The sequence below is a fragment of the Mastigoproctus giganteus genome, chromosome 5 (assembly GCF_048544385.1).
Source record: "Mastigoproctus giganteus isolate SK-2022 chromosome 5, ASM4854438v1, whole genome shotgun sequence".
Classification (NCBI taxonomy): domain Eukaryota; kingdom Metazoa; phylum Arthropoda; class Arachnida; order Uropygi; family Thelyphonidae; genus Mastigoproctus; species Mastigoproctus giganteus.
Window position 1 is genome coordinate 61,379,768 of NC_143579.1, and position 19,731 is coordinate 61,399,498.

Sequence of the window (19,731 nt, forward strand, 5' to 3'; positions counted from 1 at the left end):
GTTAAAGAGTTCAGTGATGAAACAAAATGCAATATATTTTGCAAGTGTAGAATTCCAGAAGGAATTTTACACTTGCTGGAATGATCAGTGGTTGGATAAAAGAGGCAGAAAAATTGTGTTCATTTGTAGACTCTATAGAAGATGAAGTATGCCTACAAATAAAGAACACTGCACTTTGTGAAAACAGTGATGTAGACCAATGCTTATACAAGTGTTTTCTACAGAAGCATAGTGAAGGAGTACCGATAAATGAGGTAATTTTGAAAGCACAGGCACTTAAATTTCATAAACTACTTAGTGGAGATGATGACACATTTAAAGCTTCTGAAGGGTAGTTGGAGATGAAAGGCCTGTTATGGGATGTCCCAGGTTAATCTTGTAGGCAAATCTGCATTTGGTGATATTACAGCAGCAGAAGCATTTCCTGAATTTCTGCATAATGTGATTCCAGAGAATTCACAGATGAATGAATAGTTGTACAACTGTGACAAAAGTCATACTATAAACTTTTCCCTGACAAATATCCTTAGGAGCTCACATTTGGTGAGTATGGGCTTGGCCTACCCAGGGTCCTGAGCTGGATGCCGTCATTCTTCTCTTTCTTGGTGATTCCCATCTACTTTTCTTTCTTTCTCTCTCTCTCTCTCTCTCTCTCTCTCTCTCTCTCTCTCTCTCTCTCTCTCTCTCTGGGTAACTATTTTTTTGGCTGGTGCAGCATAAGCCTCAGACTTCCTTGCACCATATGGCTAATAATAATAAAGTCACCCAACAAAGTGGGCATGAAAACTAACAAAGAGAGATTACTGTGTTACTGTAAACAAATAAGACTGAAAAATCACAAGTTAAGCCATTATGCATCAGTAAAAGTCCCTGGTGTTATAATGACAAAGATGTGATATATAAAAATAGTTACAATGCTTGGATGACAAGTGATATTTTTGTTTCATGACTTGAAAGTAAGTTTTTACCATTGGTGCAATGCCACTTGCTTTCAAAAAAAACTTGTAGGAAAACAGTCTGTTACTGTTCGATACTGTTTGGCTGATGTCCCGAAATCAAAAGATTAAGATCAGAGTTGCATTTCTGCTGAGGAGCGTTGTGTTCCTCGACAATTCAGCCAATGGATCAGGGCATTATTTGAGCCATCAAAGTCTACTATTTTGGTGAGCTATTTGCTGGTGTTGTGAACTCAGAAATTAAAGTTCTAGAATTTCTGAAAACATTAACACTGAGAGATGTTGCACAGAATATTGGATTAGCATGGGAGAAAGTAAGCTCAACAGCAACTGAAAATTGCAGGGAAAAAAAAAGTATGAGAAAAGACGAGATCACTAATAACCTTGAATTAGCAGCATTTTCAGAACAAAAAGCAAAGGCTGCCTGTAACATACTTGGACAGTCTTGGAGCAAATGACCTGCTGCTTGGATGGAGGTGGATGCGGAAGCTTCAGCTGCATAGTACTTGAGCGAGAAAGAAATCTTAGCCTCTGTGAACAGTGAGAAGTCAATCAACAAACAGAAAGCCAGTGACATAGGGAATGACTCAGAAGATAATGTGGATGACTCATGTAAAAAAAAAAAAAACCACAACACACCAGAAATGAACAAAGTGCTTGAAAAATGTAATGATATAATGGGGTGGTTACAACATCAGAGTGATAGTGAACATCTTCATTTACCGCATCTGACCACTATTAAGAATTCCAGCAAACTAAATTACATAGCTATTTCAGAACAGATGCATAAAATGCAAGTCTGTAATGGCATTGTGTATTAGTAGGATGTAAAGGGAATGATATAACCTTAAATACTTTGTCTTTTAGTCTGTATACTCATAAAACATTAGCAAATGAAGTATTTATTTACTAAGTAAGGTATATTTGTGTTTAAAAAAAAAACTGGGAAAAAAATGGTAAAATGTTTTTGGCTATAATATACTTTGCTTATAATGAGAATATTAAAGTTGTCACCTGATACCTGCATAATATCAAGATTGCACTGTATTGTAAAAATATTTGTTTTGGATAAAGTTCCCATAGCCTGAATTCAGAGTTTGATATGCCACATCATTTTAATTTATTAAGGCTGTACAAGAAATAAAATAATTCACAGAGTTAGCATTCTGGATTAATTGAAACTGGATCAATATTGGAAAAGCTAATTGCACAATTAAATTCTAAAAATTCAAAGGCTAGATTTTTAAGCATTCTTCTTTCAAGAAGTTTCACAGCACAAAAGTCACAGGAATTTATGCCATGACATTGCAGAGGCCATTTAATATCAAAACTCTGGCTAATGAGATTACTGCCAAATGCATTCTTCAAAAGACTAGTTATGCTTCAAAGGAATATAGTTCTGTCAAGGATGCCTCATTTATCTAATTCAGACAAAAACTATGGTTGGTATATTTTGATCCAATTATTATAGCAGTTTTGAGTAACCCATTAACTTCTTCTTTAAAGAAATATGGACCAATCAAAAATTGCAAAGTAAAAAACATACCAAATAGTGGTTTTTTATTCATGGAGAGGGATTTCAGCACAAGACTGAGGTGAGTGGGAAATCCCCTTCACCCAAATGACACAATTTGAATATGTTATACATTATGATATTATTTTCAGACAACATAAGTTTCACTCAATCAAAATCACTATGCTGTCTGCAGTAATCTTTCTAAATATGTCATCCATATAAATCATCAAATTATATCTTCATTATTACTGCATATTCAGTGGCAAAATTATAAATGCTAGGTCCCCACCAGGTTGTTAAACAGCTTCCACATGATCTTAAGCAACCATGCTGAACTTGCCACCAGGACCCCAATTCCTTAGGCCTACATAGCAGCAAACTAGCAATACGATAGTTTTGCCACCAAGCAAGCACTTGTAACCTTTAGAACAGTGGTCAGCAACCTTTTTCTATGGTGGGTCACAACTTACTTTTCAAATTTTTTTTATGGGTCATAACAGAATCAGTAATGAAACCTATGTGGTGTACATATTATAGATTATGTAAAATGTAATTAATAAATAAAAAATCATTCATGAAGCTTTTATTTTAAAATTAAATTAGGTAAGTTATTTATATACACATAGTAATAATAATATTTAATGATACATTTTTAAATATAATTTGTAGTAATGAAGTGAAAGAATTTCTAATGGCTTCCTTGATGTTGAATTTCATTAGAAAGGTTTAATAAATCTGGTTAATATTTTGGCAATTTTAACTACACACAATTCTGAATTGTTTGTTGTTAGCCTGGGCTCAGCACACCCAGGGTCCTGAGCTGGATATCATCATTCTTCTCTTTCTTGGCAATTCCTTCTACCCACCCACCCACCCACCTCCCTCTCTCTCTCAGGGTAACTCAATTTTTTTTTTTTTTGGGCTGGTGCTGCATAAACCTCAGGCTTCCTTGCACCACATGGCTAATTATAATAATATAATAATATATAAAAATTAAGTAACTACACTAATTTTTATCTTTAGAATCTAATGGATTTAACATATATTTCATTTGAGAAAATATTTGTATGTACATATAGGAAGAACCAAATGCAAATAGAATGGCAATTGAAATTTCAGGTGTTACAGGTATATGTACTGATATATCGATAATCAGAATGCAAAACTGTGCTGCACACTACAACCATGCTTGTAAGGTGCTTAAATTGAAACTGCATAGCAGATTTTTTAATCTTTTTAAATTAATTAAAATGTGTGGCTATGGGTTCATGCTGGTGGTGCAGAGGTTGTCAACCACTGCTTTAGAACCATTATTTTAGCAATACCATCAATATCTCAGTATCTCAAACTATCAATTTTAAGGACTAACAGTTGGAAAGGGGCATCAATTGTTGCTAAATGTCCATTAAATCAAAAGTTATTTTTCCAGAACATTTGTATCCTACATTATTTAAAATTTAAACAGTTATACTGTATATATCAGAAACAAATAAAGTTAAACAATAAAAAACATTACTTTTATTTACCTTGACTTTATTTATCAGCACATCATATATAATTATTAGAAGATAATTTATCATGACCATATAAGAGTAGTCTGGTGCCAGTCAATTTTTTTTTTGCCTGTTAAACACAAAGTCCATTAAATCTAGGGTCTACTCTATTTCTTACCCTGATTAAACACAATTAAAATCTCCAGTGTTAGCAAAACAAATATTTAAAAATCACATTCATATCCTGAATCATAACTTTAGTAACCACTGCATTGTTAATCGAGTAATTTCTATCTACAATGTAGGCCAAATGACATGCCACTCCACATTAGGTTATATACCCCAGCGGCTCACGTCTGGTGAGTATGGGCTTGGCACACCCAGGGTCCTGAGCTGGATATCAATCTTTCTTCTCTTTCTTGGCAGGCGCCTCTGTAGCCAGGTGGGAAGGAGCAACCAGTGTGTAGCACACACTTCTTGATTTGACCAGGGTTCAAGCCCTTAACCACCAAATACGGAGGATGCGGAAAGGTCAGGCAATGACCACCGCATATCCCGGAGCAATATAGCCTTAGTTTCTAATGCTCCTAAAAACCAAATAACAAACAAACAATCTTTCTTGGCGATTCCTTCTACCCCCCCCCCCCCCTCTCTCTCTCTCTCTCTCTCTCAGGGTAACTAAATTTTTTTTTTGGGCTGGTGCTGCATAAACCTCAGGCTTCCTTGCACCACATGGCTAATTATAATAATATAATAATATATAAAAATTAACTAAACTAATTTTCATCTGCTACATGTGTACTGTAAAAAAAACACACACAATACAAGGTGTTCCAATTAAAAGGCATCGGGGTCTACATCTCTTATTTTCAAGGTTTAGACTATTTGTTCTCTAGATTAAATTAAACTACCTAAATACAACAAAATACTTTTGTTGTATTCAGGCTAAAATTCTTGAAATTGATATTAAAATTGGACTAATTACTATTTAATTTTATGATTTCCAAATTTGAATTTTGCATGATCAATTGCTTTTTTCTCAATTCTAAAGTTGTTATCACACACTTCTGAAACAAAAATAAACCATTTATTTGAAAAAGGACAAAAAAATAGTTCTATGTAATGTTCACTCTTCAGTATTTGCATTTATTTGTGCAGAACAGCTAACTACAAAATTAGTTGTGCTGTCTCCTCAGGCTACAATTATTGTTTTTTTTTCTTTTCAAATAAAGTTGGTTTATGTTTGTTTCAAAAGTACACTGATAACATTTTTTGAATAATTTGAGAACAAGGAACAATGAGCTTTCACGCACCATAACTAGAGAACCCAAAATGTCCTCAAAAAACAAAAATTAAATGCAGAGATGTGTACAATTTCTGAATTACAGAATTTCATCAAAAATAAATATTAAAAAAAAAATTTCAATTTTAAAAACATACATCAGGCCCACTAAGTTTTTTCTGAAAAAATATACAGTATTTGTATTTATTTTTTCATTAGCTTCTGTGTCCAGCTTTGTCCATTATGTTCTTTTCGAAATGATACATATGACTAAATCTTTAGCTGTTAGCCATAATGGCAACCTCTTTCATTTATAAAATCATAAATTTTCCAAGCAAACTGATCTGGAGCTTTGCTCTCATTTATAAACACAAAATTAAAATTTTTAAAATGATTATTTATATATTTTATGTTAATAAATGAGATAAATATTAACTGTCTTTTGTAATCTGTCAATTCATAGTAGCATCCTCTTATGAAAGGTACTCCTTAGCAAACAGAACTTTTAAAAACTCACAGAAAGAATGATTTAAAAAAGTAATACTCAAGTGGATATCCTTAGGGAACCTTATCATTCAGCATACATAATTAGTAGAAGATAATTTATCATGACCATATAAGGGTAGTCTGGCACCAGACTACCCTTATATGGTCATAAATTTTGTAATTTATGACCATAAATATATAGTCATGAATTTTGTAATTATATGGTCATAAATTTTGTAATTTACACAATTATATAAATTTTGTAACTGTGTGTGTGTGTTATCACTTAGTGAATTGTAGCCTAAAAGGCTTCTAGTTATCTGAAAAATAATCACAAATGGGATAACTTTTTAAAAAAGGACAACACCCTCTATTCTGCTTATTTAACCTTCAATCACGAGTACCCTCAATTCAACAAAGACATTGGTGTAACATCTGTGAGACAATTTCTTTTAATTATAAAAAATAGCTTTTAGCTTTTTTACTGAATTGAAAACAGTAATCATTTAATTATGATCTGCTAAACTCAATTAAAAAATATCAAATGAGAATAAATGAGGGAAGCCAATAATAAGAAAAAAGTTATCATATTTTGTAGAATTTTCAAGATCACTCATCCCTGGGATAAAAACATAAATACACAACTAGCATTTGGAAGACACCATGAACATCTGCATTTTTGTCAGTTGTTCACATTTTCCCAGTGAAAACAAAGCTCTACAGTAAGTTAGACACCTGTTACTAGCATCTGACAGGTGCCACATGGGAATGGGAGCTGCCTAGAAGAAAGACATTGTTTCATACACAAAAATCAAAAAAAGTAAATAGATCATAATTCATAGTACACTGAAAAATGAAAGCAGAACATACTGCATAACCAGTTAGAGAATACTGGTGGGCAAAGGTACACAGAAGAATTTGATTTCATTTACAAATTTAAAAAATAAAACATTTAAAATCACGGAATCTGTCAGGTGCCATACTAGCAGCAGAAAGTTGAAACTAGAAAAAGAAAGGAAAACTGGGAGATAGGAAAACATGAAAAAGTATGGCTTCCACGAAGTGCACTTCATGAAGGCCATACTTTTTCATGCTTGCTTTCCTACTTCTCAGTTTTCCTTTTGTTTCCTGGTTTCAAGTTTCCATATGGAATTTAAATAAGTAGAATTAAGAGATGAGTTATCTTTGTAAAGAAATTTTTATCTCATTTATAGAATTTATCTAAAAACTGATGATTTATGATGAAATATAATTTATGAAGCAGTTATCAATATCAATTGATATTGATAACTGCTTCAAAGCAATATCAATTTCTTTTACTACAGAAAAATAAACCACTCAAAATATTTAGAAGATATCATTAGATTGATCCCATTTTGAAAAAACTCAATTTTCCTCAAAAATTTCATTAGACTTATTTTCACTAAAAGAAAAGCAGATAGCAAAAGTCAAGTTTATGAAAACCAAAAGAATTATATCAAAAACAGATAAAAGCAGAAAAACTACACAAATTGTATAACTGGTAGTAACTCGCATTGGCATCATAAAGATATACATTTTTATGATGTCCATATATATATGGATGTGGTTTCTTGCTACTGTTGTCGAGTTTTGCACCTCCGTGGCATCAACCAAATTATCTAGTGTGGATTGAGCAGCAATATGTCTATCCCAGTGTATTGCACACATGCTCAATCAGGTTAAGGTAAGAAAAGCAAGATGATCTAGTACATGCCATAATACTCTCCTCATTCAACATGTTATCAATACTCTATGAGATAGAACATTACCTATAAAAAACAAAAACCTTTTCCAATTGCTGGAGACATAACAGGACTATTAATTTTAGGTTTTTATCACCATCTCTGATCCATCAGTGATACATTTCTGATCAAGTAGAGGTTCACACAGTTGCCAATGCTGTCCCAGATCATTAGTCCTCCAGCCAAACTGACACCACTCCTGCTCAAGGAATAAGCTGATGATAACATTTCCACATCAGATAAGAATTTATCAAGAATCAGGTTAAAAGCTGAACTTGGATTCATCTGATGCAAAGAAAACTTGGCTCTGTCTGTCTTACCAGTTTTCTTCAGCCCAGCCCAACCCAACCCGCACACGCACACACACTATACTTTATTATACTTTGCTGTAAACGTTTGTATAAACACACAAAAACTGCTAATATTATATCCTTTATTCTCAGCAATGTAATTTGGGATACTAAGAACAGCGACAATAATGAAAATAATAATTAAATATAATACCTACCTAAAGATTTTTGTTCATATGTAAGCACTCTAACATTTGGAATGTGCACTTTTGGAATAATTAAATAATGGTGGGATGCAGCAGGTCTAATATCTCTAAATGCAATGTATTCTTCATCCTAAAAGCATATGTATTGTAAAAGTGATATGATTCAGTCAATATTTTTCACCTTAACCAAAGATTTCTGATAGGAATAAATAATTAATATACAGAAAGAAATGGCATAACCATTTTTCAAATACAAATATATATGAAACAATATACAGGGTGTCTCAAAAATACACGGCAAAACTTCAGGAATAAGTTCCTCATATGTAGACAATAAAAATATTTTATATCAACATAGTTCCGGAAATGCTTGGTTTCCGAGTTTTGAAGGTCTGTCAATGACACTTAACTGTTCACATCACCTTATAGTAATTGTTAAAAATGTCCACCTTCTGCCTGAATACAAACCTCAATCAATATCTCATGGACTCGCGAAGATGATGCCAAATTCCTGGCATGTTTCGTATTGTCTCACAATTCGATTGCGGAGAGTTTCCACATCAGCTACCGCAGTCGAATACACCAATGACTTTAAATGGCCCCACAAGAGGAAATCTAGTGGGTTTAAATCAGTGAGCATGGAGGCCAGGCAGTTGGTCCACCCCCCTCTACTTCAGGAGTCGTAGATCTTGGTCGTCCTCTGTCGACAGCACGAGGTGTAAAGGTCCCATGTTCACAAAGGCGGCGACGGATACCTTTAAACGTTTTCCTGTCTGGACATCTTCGTTCTGGGAACCTTTCGTGGTACAAATGACGAGCCTTCAGAGCACTGCCGTCCGCCAAACCGTACATAAAGTGCATATCCACTTGCTCCTGATTTGAGTACATGGCCGGAATAGAAAACCACCAGATTCTGTCAGTACCTTGTGATGAAGGAAACCACCTGCGGGAGATAAGACATTCCGGTTAATAACTCGGGAACCAAGCATTTCCAGAACTAGGTTGATATAAAATATTTTTATTATCAACATATGAGGAACTCATTCCTGAAGTTATGCCGTGTATTTTTGAGACACCCTGTTTATGAAAATAAAATATTTAAACAATCTCAAACAGCCAATTAAAATACCATTAACTTTTTTTTTATCAAGGATTTGCTCTATTTATATACTGAACACTGCCAAACACACAAATTATTTCACATACCAAATAGTAGTCAAAATAAAGTATACTAAGCTCAAGCAGTTCAATTTGAATTTAAGGAAAATTTTCAAATATAATGATGGGAATACCAGGGGCTCACATCTGGTCAACATATGAGGAACTCATTCCTGAAGTTATGCCGTGTATTTTTGAGACACCCTGTTTATGAAAATAAAATATTTAAACAATCTCAAATAGCCAATTAAAATACCATTAACTTTTTTTTTATCAAGGATTTGCTCTATTTATACTGAACACTGCCAAACACACAAATTATTTCACATACCAAATAGTGGTCAAAATAAAGTATACTAAGCTCAAGCAGTTCAATTTGAATTTAAGGAAAATTTTCAAATATAATGATGGGAATACCAGGGGCTCACATCTGGTGAGTATGGGCTTGGCACACCCAGGGTCCTGGAGATAGATATCATCATTCTTCTCTTTCTTGGTAATTCCCTCCTCTCTCTCTCTCTCTCTCTCTCTCTCTCTCAGGGTAACTCAGGTTTTTTTGTTTGGCTGGTGCAGCATAAGCCTCAGGCTTCCTTGCACCATAATGCTAATAATAATATGATATGGCTGATTAATAACAAAATGACAATTCTGACAAGATTTTGAATATTTTGCTGAATTCTACTGAATTATGTAACATGTTTGGCACTGCAGCTTGTCTGAAATTAAAAATGGGTTTTTTGTTTTTTCTTTTTTAATTTCTGTATGTAATTAGAAATTTTGGATATCCTCCAAAACATCTTCATAAAGCATTAGGTCTTACACCGAAAGAAAAATCTCCAAAGTTAACACAGAAAGATATCTGTTCAAAGTTGATGTAAATGTAAAATGTGAATTCTTAGAGAATGAAAAGGGTTGTGAAGTCTGAAGACCGTGCAGAAAAAAAGTCAGAAAATTTTTCAGCAAGTTAAAAAAGCTGAATATGTGAAAGAAAAAAGTGATTGGTAGCGATTCAGTTATGCATATATAGTGCTACCACACATTCCAACAGAGGATTTTTTGATTCATACAAATCAGATGTAAGTGAATTTGAGTTTATAACTTGAAGATTGCCAACATTTGAAATGATCATATATCACAAGAATACATATAAATAAAAGCAAGGAACATTCCTGGTGAACATTGGTTCTTTCTCATCCCGTTACATTAAAAATTGTGCCAACTTCATTAGGGGTGCAGGAGTTGTGACAGATGGTTTCAGAAATCACACACTCTCTCACACACACTTTAATGAAAACAACGTGACAATCACAAAGGAACTTAGTCCATTTTCAAATGGATATGCAGGGCAAAGCTGCAATAAGAAGATTTGATCTGTTTTATTTATTTATTTTGATAACAGAACATACTTCTTAGCTTAAGATAATGGTTTTCTTATGTGGTGGAGAGATTCTGCAAGGTGTGCAGAACAAATGAATAAATATACATAGCTCATAACTAAAAAGAGGAATAACTTCATGGTTTGGAAACAACAAATAATGAGTCACTTTGAAGACCAAATAATCAATCTTCGTAAATTCCAAACTTTCAAATAAATTTAGCTGTGCAACACAATAGAACTAATTTAATTAATTCTATTGTGATGCAGGAGTACAGAAATGGTTTGAGAAAGCACACGCGTACAAAAACCCAACATTCATCAATGAAACAAAGATGAACATTTTCCTCTGTTTGTTATTTACAGGAACTTCCCTATAATTTATGGCATAATCATAGGTAGTCCAACAGATGTTATTGGTGAACTGAACAGATACTTTGTATTGACCTTCAGAGTAAAAAGTCCATTTTGTGCAGGAAATATTGTGCTAATATACTGAGCAGTGTAGGATATGTGTTATTGATATTACAGAAGAGTCTAAAATTTTTTTTTTTTTTTTTTTTTGATTTGGTAGTTGTTGGCGCATCGGCTTCTATGGCCATATTGCACCTCCCATGGTTTTTGCAGTACTTTGATCCAAGCCCGAGGCGGGAATCGAACCCGCGACCTTTGGGTTGCCGGGCAGGTACTTTTACCCACTCGGCTAGCCCGGTCGGCAATCTAAAATAAAAACTAACTTGAAAGTGAGTAAGGGCCCCCGCCATGAGTTTAGGTTATATGGTTTTTAGGAGCATTAGCAACTAAGGCCATATTGCTCCGGGATATGCGGTGGTCATTCCCCCATGAGTCTTTCAATATGACCAGTAAATACTAATGTTGGGGACAGGCACCTCTCAGTGCAGTGGGAATTAGTTATGGGTCTGCCCACAGCATTTTGCATGACCATCTGCACATGTCTAAAGACTCTGCATAATGGGTTCCAAGATTCCTGACGCCTTTGCAGAAGCAACGTTGAATGCAATGTTCTTTCCAACTGTTGAATTTGTGCTACTGCAGCACCCACCCTATTCTCCTGATCTAGCACCATCAGACTTCTTGTTTTGAGAAATGAAGAAACCATTGCGTGGACACCGCTTTGATTCATCTCAGGAAGTCATCAATGAAGTGGAATCGTAGTTTCAGGAAAAGGTGTGGACTTCTATGATCAAGGCCTTAAACTACTGATCCATAGATGGGAGAAATGTGTTACTACACATGGAGAGTACATAGAAAAGGATTAAAGTTCTGGTGAAGTTTGACCTTTTGAGGTAAGGGTACAAACTTTTTGATATCCCTCGTATGTATTACTGCTGAAAAAATGTGTATAATGGGTAGCTTTCCTGTTATGAAGGAGCAACTTCGCATGCATAGCCTGAGACCAACACAGAAACACTTAATTGTTAGTGTCAGAAATATTATAAATGTTAACTGCTGGTTATTATTTATTTATTTTGGCACAGTAGCAATTGGAATCCAACAGAAACATTTTGTTATCAGTGGAGAAGCTACCAGTTCAGCAGCACATGGTACCATTACAGAATAAGTTATACGTATTACATGAAAATCATAAAACGATCATGGATTTAGTCTTTAAAAGATGTCTGCCATCAAGGTGGTTGTGGTAGCGTGAGGAAGACAAAGTTTGTTGTTGGCCCATTTCAATAACCAGTATTTCACTTATTTTTAGATGTAGAAGCGTTGTCATACATGCAAAAATTTTTGAAGTTAGTATTAAAATTGGATGGGCAGTTGATTATGTAAAATTTAAAGTTTGAAATTGTACAATTAAAATAATATTTTAATATAAAAAAAAGTTTGAAATAGCCACATCAACATAGCTTCTCTGAATTGGTTTTCAGTAAACTGTCTGGGGACACCGTTGTCCCTCCAGTGATGGTGGAGCACTTGGATGTTAGCTAACCGATACTGCTTTTAATCGGATAATATCACCAATTAGGTGAATCCACTTTCCATTATAAACTCAAGGCAATGCTGTGACCAGTTTCAGAACTATTTGGTTCCATCATCAGACTGCAGGTAGCCCTATTAGCAAACTTATGTCGAGCAATGAACAAATGAATCGAATCTAAACATGTAACCACATGGTAGATCAGAAGAAAACTCCCAGTTAGAAATGTAACTTACATCCCATGCAGTGTTCTTCCCAGGACCTATCAAACAGGTGCACCGCCCGGTGAATTTAACTGACCGCTCTGCTAAACTTTAAGCAATTCTCGCGGTACCATATGGTACTGCTCACTGATCTCGATCAATATTAATTCAAACATACTATGAAATCGAGGTCAATGCGACAGGAGCATATAATGTTAAATTATGCAATTAATTTTTGCTCTGGATTGCTTAAGTCACATTCATAAATAACAAAATTTTATGATATTGCGAAGTATTACACTTCCCCACCCGGCTACTTCATAATGCCACCTGGCTGGCAAAATTTTATAGGGAGAACACTGCCATGTATATTAAACCCCTATTGGGTAGGCCGCATGAGCCCATTACTACAATATACTAAAAATGGGGTGCAACCTGAATGTAGGTTAATGCAAAATTTTAAACAGTCACATCGATTTATGTTTTTCAGTTGATTGTCTGGGGACTATTGTCCCTCCAGTGATGGTAAATTGGAGGGACAACAGAGCTTTACAGAAATAACTACAGTTCACTTGGACTTGAGCTTTACAGCAATAACTACATCTGTCCACATAATCAACTAAAGTAACTAATACTGCTTTTAACTGCATAACACTGCATCACCCTGCATTGAGGTAGCATTCCATTTCTTAGTATATTGTAATACTAGACTCATGCAGCCTACCCAATGTGGTTTAATAAACATGTAACGTAAGTTGCATTTTCAATCAGGAGTTTTCTTCTGATTTACTGCTTAGCTGCTCATTTAGATTTGATGTATCCATTCACCACTTGACATAAAGTTGCTAACAGGGCTTTCTGCTAACTGATGATGGAACCAAATAGTTCCAAAATTGGTAACAGCAATGCCTTGAATTTTTAATGGATAACAGATTTGCCTAATGGGTTATGTTATCTACTTAAAAGCAATATTAGTTACTTTAGGTTGACTATACAGAAAAATGTAGTTGTTTCTAAAAAGCTTAAGTCTGAGTGTGTCACCATCTCTGGAGAGACAGAGTCCCCAGATGATATAGTCTCCTCAGTGACAGTACCTTCTTAGAAGACATGGTGACCAGAGTTTAATTCTGGATGCAATATTACACACCAGAAAGCAAGTAAACAGGTTTGGTGCCATACATGCTCAAGTCTAAAGCCAATCATCAGCTGGAAAGGTGTTACTCACCGTACTGTGGGATCATAGAGCACAAATTTTGGAACATTATGAATAACAAATACTGTGATGTGCTTCTGAATCATTTAAAGCCAGCAATTTAAAATAAACTTTACAGTTTGCTGTCATCAGCTGAGTGCCTACAGCAAGATAATGCTTACCCTCACACTAACAATTCTACACTACAAGAGATAACACTTGAGATATTAGACTCTCATCCTCCATATTCAGACTTAAATCCATGTGATTAGCACATTTTTTAGCTACTAAAAGATGCATTAAGAGGGCATCACTTCTTGCCATATGAAGATGTCAAGATGGTGCTGAACGAGTGGCTTCAACACTAACTGCAAACTTCTCTTGAGGCATCTGGGCATTAGTGCAGTGCTGGAAGAAGTGCACTGAAGGTAATAGTGATTTCTGAAATTAACTGCAGAATGCTGGCTCAGTATGGTGAGAAGTGAATGAATCAATGATAATGGCAAGAGTGATTGAAGATTAACATGCATAGTCAAGTGTTGTTTATGAAATACAACCTTCATTTAAATTTTGCAGTTTTCATTTGAATGCCTTTATATTTATAAAATGTAAACCCTTTTATATGCAAAAAAAAAAAAAAAAAAGCAAGTGTTTTGTCAATATGATAAAGTGATTCTGCATTTTAGGCCATATTTGAAGGTCAGCTTTTATTTTGTTACTTGAAAAAAAAAACAAAAAAAAAAAAAAAAAACACACCAATGTTTTAAGACTAAACTGATGATGGGAACTTTTATAATGAGAAAAAAGTAATGGTTAAGACATATTTAAAGTCAGTATTAGTCATACAGTGCAAGGATGCATAGGTTTTGTTGCACCACCCAAAAATAAAAATAATAATAAATATATTTATATTATATATTATAAATATAAAAACAAAAAGAAAAAAATACCCATTTCCATTCTCACATAGATCCAGCTACCTTTTGATTTCCACATGCTGTCAACCTCAACTACCCACAAGGTAACTTATTCCGTTAATTAACAACTTGCTGGCTAACCTAAAACTTCCTACAATTCAGTCTAAACTCTATCCTCATAATTTGAATTCATGGGTTCTAGTTTTGGAATAATTTATAATGGCAAAAATTTTACAATTTTTCATTTTGCAATCCCCACTAAGAGCCTTACAAATCTCGATCAGTCACTCTCTAAGATGCCTGGTTGCCAAGCTCTGTAGCTCACATATTCAAAGTCTTTCCTCATACAGGTGCCCCCTTTGCAGATCTAACCAAGGAGGTTGCTCAACCTTTAGATACTTTAAAGAAGCGTGATGTTTTTCTTTAGATAGTCTCCATACTTGGACGCTGTATTCCAAATGCCATCATATAATTGCCTTATACAGTGGAATCATGAGTTCCCTATCTCTACAAGCAAACGTTCAATAAATCATCCATAGGACATGATGGGTCTTCCTTGCCACCTGTCCACACTACTCAGAGAATTTCATGTCTGACCATATCATAACTCTCGAATCCCTTTCTTTCTCTACTGTTTTTAATTTGACCAAACCAAAGGTATAGTTATTTTGAGGTTGCTATTTTCCAAGTGTAAGATTGCATTTTGCAGTGCCAATTTTCTGACTATTCTTTATGCCTATCCAAGTTGTTCTGAAAGAGCACTACTTGGCACTGATCATTAACCACACTCGCAATCTTCATATTACTTGCAAATTTTGACATTATGCTCTCTACCCTTTGTCATTAAATGTTATTTAAGAAAATTAGAGAAACTGGTTCCAGAAATGATCTTTTGGAGAATTCTAACATTAATCAAATCTGAAGGGTGCCATTAATAAAAACACTCTTCCTACTATCCAATATTAGAACTTCATCTATGATACCAATATTTTTGAACTTGTACAGTAATCTCTTGTGTGGGGCGCCTCCGTAGCCAGGAGCAGTAGTACATAGCACATGCTTTGAGCCTGTACCCACCAAATATGGAGGATGCGGCAGGTCATGGAATGACCACCGCATATTCCCAGCCTGGATAAAGGGTGAGGGTTGGTTGGCGTCAGGAAGGGCATCCGGCCATAAAAAATTGCATGCCAAAACAATAAAAAAAAAAACACTGACCCCATATAATAATGGGAAAAGGCGAGGGGGAAAAAAACAAAAAAACAGTAATCTCTTGTGTGGGAATGAGTCAAATTCTTGCTACAATCCAAATAAACAATGCTGAATTACTTCCTACATCCAACTCATGAGTAACTATGTCAAAACAATGAACCAAGTTAGTTAATCACAATTTTCCCTTAACTATGGTATATATCCCTCAGAATTCCATTTCTATCTAGTCCCTACATTACATTCTTTACCACTGCTGCAATGGTTTTACCCCACCACCAAACAAGGAGGTTACCCACTTTGCTCATTGAAATGCTTTGGTGTATTGGCATTTCTCAAATCCAAAGTAATGTCTTCCAAGTCTATTAATATTCTCAAATTAACCTTAATGGTTCAATGCACTCTCTTGATGCCGCCCTCTAAAATTACTGAGTAAATGCTATCAACACTGGCGCTGCTGTCTTTGTGCATACAAAGAATTTGAGCATATGGGAAATGTTTTTTTCAAAAATTTTCCCATCTTTTTAACTGAATTAACATATTAAATTGTCTTCAATAAATAGCTTAATAATCTTAGTCAAGATTTCCCAACATGATCACCACCACATAAGCTTGAGAGTCAGAAAACATCTTGTCTAATAATAAAATCATTAAAATGATCAAGGTGTATAAAAGTTAAAATCTTTAAATTAGCTAAAAAAAAAAATTGAACTCAATTTTGAGTTTTTTTTTTGGAAGAACTGGAAAAACTGTTGGATGGGATGAATAAATGAAGTGGGAAGGATTTTTTTTTTTTGTTTTGATTAATGCTATATAAGCTTGCTTTCTTGAATCATTTGCCACTACTAATACTAACACCAGAAACCTTACTTGTCTTTCAGCTTGAAAGGCAAGCTTTCAAACTCACTCATTAATTCCATACTGCTCAGCCTTACTCATAGAATCTCTCCTTAATATGAAATGTCTTTAGTCTGTGAAAATCATTGCAAAGTAGCTGTTCAATTCATCAGTAACATCAGGTGGGTTATCAAAAACTTTTACAGATTCATTACATAATGGACCGATCTGATTAACTTTCTTCTATTGTGTTCACAAACATGAAAAACTCCTTGTCACTCTGCTCTGCTTTCTTAGCTAGTGATTTCTCATACTCGTACAATCCTCCTGTCAACCTAACCTTTTCTGGGGTACTAATTACAAATAAACTTGTAGCTACTGTAGACTTCAGTTCTTTTCATCACTAACTTTTCTATGTCATCTTTTTCTTCTCTGTTAGACTGGCCAGTTACATATTCATTAATTTCATCATCCTCCTTGTGCTTACAAATCATAAAATTGAATTGAGCCCAATTCTAACATCATATACAAAAATTTCAGTACAAATATGAACAAAAAAAAGTCTAGTTTGCACTTTTAAAACTCACTGCAAAACCCTTTGCAAATACTGATTTTCCACACGGCCCATTATCTTTTAAACTAGCAATATAAATGTGAACAAATTAAAAAAAAATTCAATAATAAAAATTGTAAGGAACACAGTACAGAATAATCGTAAGTAAAATAAATTGAGATAAACAAAGGTATCGTTACATTGCAATACAGTACAACATACGTAAATCTTAAAAAAAAAGTACAAATAATTCATTAATCACGTTGCACTCAATATTTTATATAATTCTAAATGAGATATAGGTGAAGACTATACATAGGTGTAATGCACTTATTTAAAGTCTTCGCTAAGTTTGTCCCTCTGCACGTAATAACTTGACTCCAATGGATGGATTTTTGTGGAATTTTATATTTGGCAAGCCATTCCAAATTTTGTTAAAATCAGACAAATAAAAATTCAGCAATTATTACATACCGTATTTCCCCATGTATAAGACACCTTAATTTTGGAGCCCGAAATTTGAAAAAAAATGTATTACATAAAGTTATTGAACTCAAGTTTTATTCATCATAAAATTCACACAACTCCTCATCACTGTCAAAACTCCCATCCATTAGCTTGTCCTCATCTGTGTCTGATGACGAATCACTGTCTTCATATATTGCCTCGTCCTCAGTTCCATCTATGGCATTTGAAATGCCACACTTCTTAAATGACTTGACAGCGATCTCAATCTTGATATTATCCCAGAATATTTTCACCCAGGTACAAACTTCTCCTATAGTTGGTTTCTTCACTCTTCCTGCTGGTGTCAAATTGTCCTCAGAAGACTTCAGCCATTGGTTCCATTCGTCTCTCATGGCAGCTTTGAAGGGTTTGTTAATGCTGACATCAAGTGGTTGGAGCTGGGATGTCAAGCCTCCAGGTATGACAGCAAGTTTTGTTTTTTGCTCTGCAGCAATCTTCTTTGTGTTTTTTGTTGTGCCCTGAACTGATCAAGCACCAATAGGGCAGGTTTGCGTAACAGCCAACCTGGTCTCCTACTCCAAACTTTCTCAAACCAGATCTTCATCCCATCCTGATCCATCCAACCCTTGTCATGAACGTGGACAATCACTCCTCAAGGAATGTCTTCTTTTGGCATTGTTTTGCATTTGAAAATCAGCATAGGAGGCAGCTTGGTTTTGTTGGCACAACAAGCTAGAACTGTATAATGGCTCTTTTCATGTCCACTTGTCTTCACAGTTACAGTTTTCACCCCCTTCTTATCAACAGTTCTGTTACTTGGGACAACATATTGAAGGGGAACTCCATCCATATTGCAATCTGTTCCAACTCAAACTGATATGTCTTCCGACATTGAATGACAAAACGATGAAATTCAAGGACCTTCTGCTCATAGCTTTCAGGCATCTTTTGGGTAAGTCTGGTGCGTGTACGCATGCTTAGTCCATTCCGTTTCATGAACCTGAAGCACCAATTGTGTCCTCCTTTGAAATCAGTAACTTCTTTTTCATCAGCAATTCTTCTTGCCTCAAGCTGAACCATCTTTGTGGACACAGGAATTCCAATTGCCCTTTGCTCTTCAATCCATATCTTCAATTCCCTCTCTAAATCAGGCCATTTTGCTGACTTGCCTCTCATGGCCTTCTTCTGCCGTGGCATTTTCAGTAAGGTTTCTTCTTCCCATAGCCAGTCTCAGATTGTTTTCTCAGTTGGAGGAGGACCAAACTTACATTCAGCAGCACAATTTCCATTCAATTTTGCAAACTGGATCACTTTTAACTTGAATTTACGAAATCAGTGAATTTACGAATTCACTGTACGAAAATCTTTTCTGAGCCATTTCTGGGCAGAACGTGGCAAAACGTAACCTAATATACCGGTAACAAGTGCGAAACAATGAGCGCAATGACAGCGCTCATTGTTTTGCACGAAAAAGCAGGAAATGCAAGTAAAAAATCTACAACCACTGTATAAAACGCACCCAGTTTTTAGACCCCAAATTTTTCGAAAAAGGGTGCGTCTTATACATGGGCAAATCCAGTATATATTTTTTTCATGAATTAAGTTATTGCAGACTATCCACATACTGTATATTGTAGCTGAAGTACAGGACACTATGCATTCACTGGAGGAATAAATAGTCAAATATGGCAGATGTATAACACTGCTGGTTGGTTCAAGCACATGAAACTTGAGGAGTAATTTTTTTTTTGTTATAAGTTTACTAAACATGCAAGTCATGAATTATCATCTTTTTATTATATTAATCAAAGCAGAAACATGAACACCTGTTATCTTTCAACTTATATTAAAATCCAGAAGTTAATAAGTAAAGTGCAAT

At 34.8% G+C, this 19,731-nt stretch overlaps 1 protein-coding gene across 1 annotated transcript in view; it reads right to left on the reverse strand.

Moving 5' to 3' along the window:
- Nucleotides 1-19,731, reverse strand: part of LOC150085445 (adenosine 5'-monophosphoramidase HINT3-like) — a 103,513-nt gene that overhangs the window by 43,089 nt on the left and 40,693 nt on the right. The window contains exon 2 of the mRNA XM_090373253.1: nt 8,005-8,122. The gene's annotated coding sequence lies outside the window, so the exon portion shown is untranslated. The remainder of the gene's footprint in view (nt 1-8,004; nt 8,123-19,731) is intronic.